Source organism: Alligator sinensis, unplaced genomic scaffold (assembly GCF_000455745.1).
Source record: "Alligator sinensis unplaced genomic scaffold, ASM45574v1 scaffold46_1, whole genome shotgun sequence".
In the NCBI taxonomy this organism is placed as follows: domain Eukaryota; kingdom Metazoa; phylum Chordata; order Crocodylia; family Alligatoridae; genus Alligator; species Alligator sinensis.
Window position 1 is genome coordinate 4,081,658 of NW_005841907.1, and position 5,588 is coordinate 4,087,245.

Here is a 5,588-nt window from a genome sequence, read left to right on the forward strand (position 1 = left end):
TGCTTAGATTTCCTAGGGAATGCACTTGTAGCTTTACAGGCAGCCTTTTCACATTTTTATAACTAGCAGCAATTGCATTGGAATTTATAACTTAGGTACTGGACAGTGTGTTTCTGGAAGTGTCAAGTAGTTTCTTGCTTATATAACCACTGACATCTCTTATGTAAGATAAATTATTGCATTCTAGTCCATTGCATGCATTGATGTGCTACAGAAATACATCTTTTACTGTGTAATCTTAGCATCAGGTTCAAGTACCATTATTCTCTGTACAGCCCATTTTTCTAGGAATGCTAATTTTCCAACAAGACTTAAGACAAAGTGAAGACAAACATAACAAGGATGACTTACTACAGACACCTATAATTTTAAAATATTCAAATCCCTTTTTGGCGCGCAAGCTGAAGATACACTAAGTCTCTAACTGGATAGTACACTGTGGCTGTGTCTACACAAAATGCTGAATGTGCAGTTGTTACTATGCAGTCATGTAGTACTTGCATGTACAAGTACTACATGACTGCACAGTAACTGCAGTTACTGCACAATAGCATCACTAAATGACTTTTAGGTGATGCTGATTGTGCAGTAGCTTGTTACTATGGCGCAAAAGTGCTGCATCATGGTTCATGCCAAATGACACTACTGCACAGTCAGCATCTTGTGTAGATGTGGCTAGTATAAACAGTCTTTTTTTCCTTTTTCTGTGTAAATAATTGAAGGCATTGACAGTGAATTTTGAGAATGACCAAGCAACTCAAACTCTTCAATTTATCTAAAAATTAATTTGAGAAGAAAACAAAAAATATTCTGGAGGCTAACTTAAAAAAGGAACTAAGACTACCAAAGTTTTCACAATTTGTTTTTATTGCCATTAGGAAGATGGTGTGCCATAGAAATGGATATATTTAAAAAAATAAAACATGTATTAGTAGAGTCTTAGAGTAATTCCAGAGTTACCACAACATAGCACTTGGTCACCAGTGGCGTCCCTCAGGGTTTAGTATTTGGACCAGTGCTTTTTAACATATTCATTAATGATTTGGATTTGAGTATTAAAAGCAGACTGGCAAAGTTTGCAGATGACACCAAATTATGGGGAACTGTGGTCATGCTGGAGGATAGGCTGGGGATACAGTCTGACTTGGACAGGCTACTGATGCATGTCAGACAAGACTAAGGATGTCATCCTCCCACTTTACTCAGCCTTGATGAGGCCATGGCTGGAGTACTGCATCCAGTTCTGGGCACCACGCTTTAGGAAGGATGTGGAGAGGCTTGAGATATGCATAACCCTCCTTTGGACTATGGTTAGAGGTCTGGAGAGCAGGCCATACAATGAGAGGCTGAGAGACATGGAGAAGAGAGGACTCAGAGGGGTCTTGGTGGCAGCCTATAAGGGGCACATCTCAGGGACTGGGAGAACATCTGTTCACCAGGGCTCCCCAGGGGAACACTAGGACTAACAGTCATAAATTGCTAGAAGACCGCTTTAGATTAGACATAAGGAAAAACTTTTTTACAACTTCAGTATCTAGGGTCTTGAATAGACTCCCCCCAGAGGTGGTACAATCACCTACTCTGGCCATCTTCAAAAAACGGCTGGACGCCCACCTTGCTGGGGTCATCTGACCCCAGCAGTCTTTCCTGCCCAAACGCAAGGGGGCAGGACCTGATGATCTCGAGAGGTCTCTTCCAGCCCCTAACATCTATGAATCTATGAATAAATGAGGGTCTTAAAGTACCCACTCAGATAAACAGAACACTGAACAACATAACTAATTTCTGGGGGATGATCCTGGCCCAGGTTTTGTAAGACATTTGATAAAAACAAGTTTTAAGTATATTTTGTGATTTACAGTACTAAAATAGACTAGTTTAAATAACCCAAGTGTGTATGATGTGAGTGCAAGAAAGGCAATACAGTTCATCTTAAACTATTTGGTTTATTGGATACAAAACCCTGCACTTTCAATCTCCTTTTTAAGGGAAAAAAGACATTGCAATTCTCAATATTATTTCTAGAGTACTTTTTACTATTACTGTAAACTTCTGCAACTTTGTCAGGGTTGACACTAAGTTTGAGATTCTATTCCATCTATTAGGTGTCCAAGTCAATCTAGGCATATAAGTGCAATTCTAATCCACCCTGGAAAGTCCTTGAAACCATTAATTCACCTATTTTTGTAACATACCATCAGCTAAGCCTTAAAACTCAGTCCCAAAAAAAGCAAGAAGGAAGCCCTACCCACCATTTTGTATTAACAGTTTTTTTTCAGAGAAATTAAGCAGGGTAGAATAGGATTGTAGTTACTGTACAATAATTCATTTCAGATAAACTAAGAATATCTCATTCTACTAGGTACCATTTATTTTCTAGAAAACAGGCACTATATTAGAGGGGTTTTTTAATTTACTTTTTTTTAGGATTACTGTACATCTTTTTCTGGTATCACAAGTGATACCACTTCTGTTAGCTTCTTAAGTACATACCACAATGAATTTCATCAGCACTAGCTAACCTGAACATGTTCAAGTTATTGAAAATGTCTTTAACCTATTACTTTTCAGTTCTGTTCCTCAACTACTACTTTACACAGCAACAAATTGGGGAAGAGCCTTAATCGGGACATTTCCCAGGGAACTGAATTAAACCTAATGATACTTAACATCAAGAACTGCTGCTTAATTGGGATAGTAATTTGCTTAACTATGATGCCTGCAGGTTATTAAGTGTAATCAGATGAGGACATCTAAGCTTTGTGATGCTGAATGGATGGTGGTGTTCTGTATTCTCTCAAAAGCTAACTGTAGTGCTGGGCTAGGAAAACTGGTTTGATAATCTATTTCAGGAGCTATAAGACCTGACTGGGTGTCAGCACTCTTTGGGATGTCAATAAAACAAGACACAGATGACTGTGGATACAGTTGAATTTAATTTCAGCCAAACTTATCCAAAAATAAGACTCTTGTGTCAGTGGTTGACCTATGCTACTTTTGACTCTCTACTTGAATGGTAGGTTCAAAGCAAAGCATTTAATAAAACATTTCAGATTCAAAATAGCAATTTGATAAAGGTGATAACCCATTCACGGGATTATCCTGAAAAAAGGATACCATTTCATTGCACTAAGTATATGAGGCCAGATCTTGTGAGACATAATTGAATGCTGCCTCAGGGAAAACTCCAAAATTTGGTAATTATTATTCATTTCAGTGAATTAATGGGGACAGGACATCTACAGTGACATCTAAATTGTCATTAAATCCTCCATGAAGCCAGGAGCTGCATACCACACAGGCCACAAAAGAGTAAGCCACAGGACCCTGGGCTGTGTAGAAGTCCCTTTAGTCATACCTCATACCAGTGTGAACCTGTGTAGGCCCTTGCTCCTCCCTAATTGAACCATGTGCCTGCACAGCCTGGACTCACCCTCTTCTCCTTCAGCTACATGCTGCAGGACACAGCAGCCATAGGAAGAAGGAAGAGCCCAAAGCCCCCACCTTCTGTTGCAACTGAGCAATAGAGGCAGGGGAGTAGCAGCAGAGAAGGAGCCCAAGGGCCACAATTTTACCCCTGATGAATCACATGTGACTTAGAATCATAGCGTCTTAGAAAAAAAATCAGGATTTGAAGGGACCTCAGGAGGTCATCTAGTCCAACCCCCTGCTCAAAGCAGGTCCTTCCCCAACTAGATCATCCCAGCCAAGGCGTTAAAATCTCAGGGTCTTAGAATCTCCACCCTTGGAGGTTTTTACCACTTCTCTGGGTAACCCATTCCAGTGCTTTACTACCCTTTTCATGAGGAAGTTTCTTCCTAGTACTTAACCTAAACTTCCCTTGCTGCAACTTGAAACCATTACTCTTTGTTCTGCCATCTGCTACCACTCGTGGGCCACCATTGGACAACCCTGCTCTGAACTATCTGTCTGTGCTTTCATGATTACAAAAACATGTTTAAAGGCCTCCTAAATCAGATGCAATGCAGTCATGTCTGCACACCATTTCAGGTATGCTAGATAGAACAGCTAAATGGCAATGCTCATTAACCATCAGCCTACCAATGGGATTGCATGGCCAGCTACACTGCTTTCACTCTAGGAGGCCAGGACTGTGTGTGGTGTTTGAGGGTGTTTTTACTGGGCACTGTAACTTTACTGTGCAAACATGGCATAAGGGGAAATAAAATCTTGAGTTGTCTCCATATTGGAGCTCTCTAGGCCTTGTTTTTATTTTCATTCTTGTGGGTGTTTTGTTGTACTTGAAGATCAAGGCAACTAACACATTTACATGGGCTGCTGCAGTGCTTCTCCATATAACTACTGGAAATAGAAAGGACAAATAATGAGCTATTACTACAGGTCTCCTAATGTGAACACCCACTAACAGCTAAGAATGAAAAGAGGTGCAAAATTAATATTTCCAGCTTGTCTGAGCCAAAGGTCTCAGAATAAAGCAACGCCTCCTTTTCCTTTCTACCAGTCCTCCAAATGGGCATTTTGCTTCATTACACAGATTGCAGTGTGCCAGAGAACCATTTAATGACTGTTTTTTTTTTCCTTAGGAAGGAATTCAGACATACTGGATGCTTCCATCAAGCAGAACTATGCTCCTTTCTCATTTTTACAGCTATGGATGGGAAGAAAGTAGTTTTATAAAAGCACCTGTGGTTAACCTTGGTACACAACAATATACATTAGCAATAACCATTTCACAGTGAAAGTCTGATAATATTTCGAATGTAAACAACCTTTGATAGTCGTGCTTAAAGTCACTTAACCTACATTTGCTTATCAGTAGTCTAGTTCTAACAAACATCTACAAAGTCCTCCCATTGTCTTCCTTTCAGGACCCAACACACACTATCGGTGGGTCACCCATCCACCCAGTATAGCATGAATATGTAGAGAATTTTTTCAGGTTAACTTTTAGGAACATGCATATTGAACAATATACAAATTACTGACACATTTACAGATTCCCATTGTTATTATTGGTGCCTCGTTCTCTATCACATCCAAAGGCTCAGAAAGAAAGAAAAAGTACAGCTGCTTTCTGATATCTCTGGACATTTGGGATACAGTGGGCCAGGTGAAAAATAACATCTTAAGGACTACTTTTTCCAGGCTTTTAGGATTAGAGCACAGTATGAAAACAACCATCTATTGCATGAGCTATGCTGTGATACACCTGTTCCAGTGGAGGTCCCAGAGGTATTGTGCTGCAGGCAAACACAATGTCTCTAGGAACTGTAATGGAATATACACAGCAGTAGTCCTTGCTACATCTTTAACAGAGTTAAATCCTTTTTTTGCTGGCCTTATACCTACTAGTACATGCAGAATGGTAACAGTGACAAGGATATGACAGCTCCTTTTCAGCTTTTTTGGGTAGGGTTTGGAATTTGGTCAAAAACAAAAAAACCCAAAACAAAACGTGGGCAACTGATGGGTCATATAGTATGAATTAATGGTCAAGTATTTTAAGAATTAATTTTCTTAGAACAGTAGAGAGAGATTTTAATCTTCAAAAGGTTAGAAAATTATATATATTTTTTAAGTTACTTAAAGATCATTGTGAACCAATG

At 39.5% G+C, this 5,588-nt stretch overlaps 1 long non-coding RNA gene across 1 annotated transcript in view; it reads left to right on the forward strand.

Annotated features, from left to right (window-relative positions):
- Window positions 1-5,343, forward strand: part of LOC112549430 — a 51,899-nt gene extending 46,556 nt beyond the window's left edge. The window contains exon 2 of the long non-coding RNA XR_003092837.1: window positions 4,566-5,343. This is a non-coding gene — a long non-coding RNA (uncharacterized LOC112549430). The remainder of the gene's footprint in view (window positions 1-4,565) is intronic.
- Window positions 5,344-5,588: the final 245 nt, after the last annotated feature.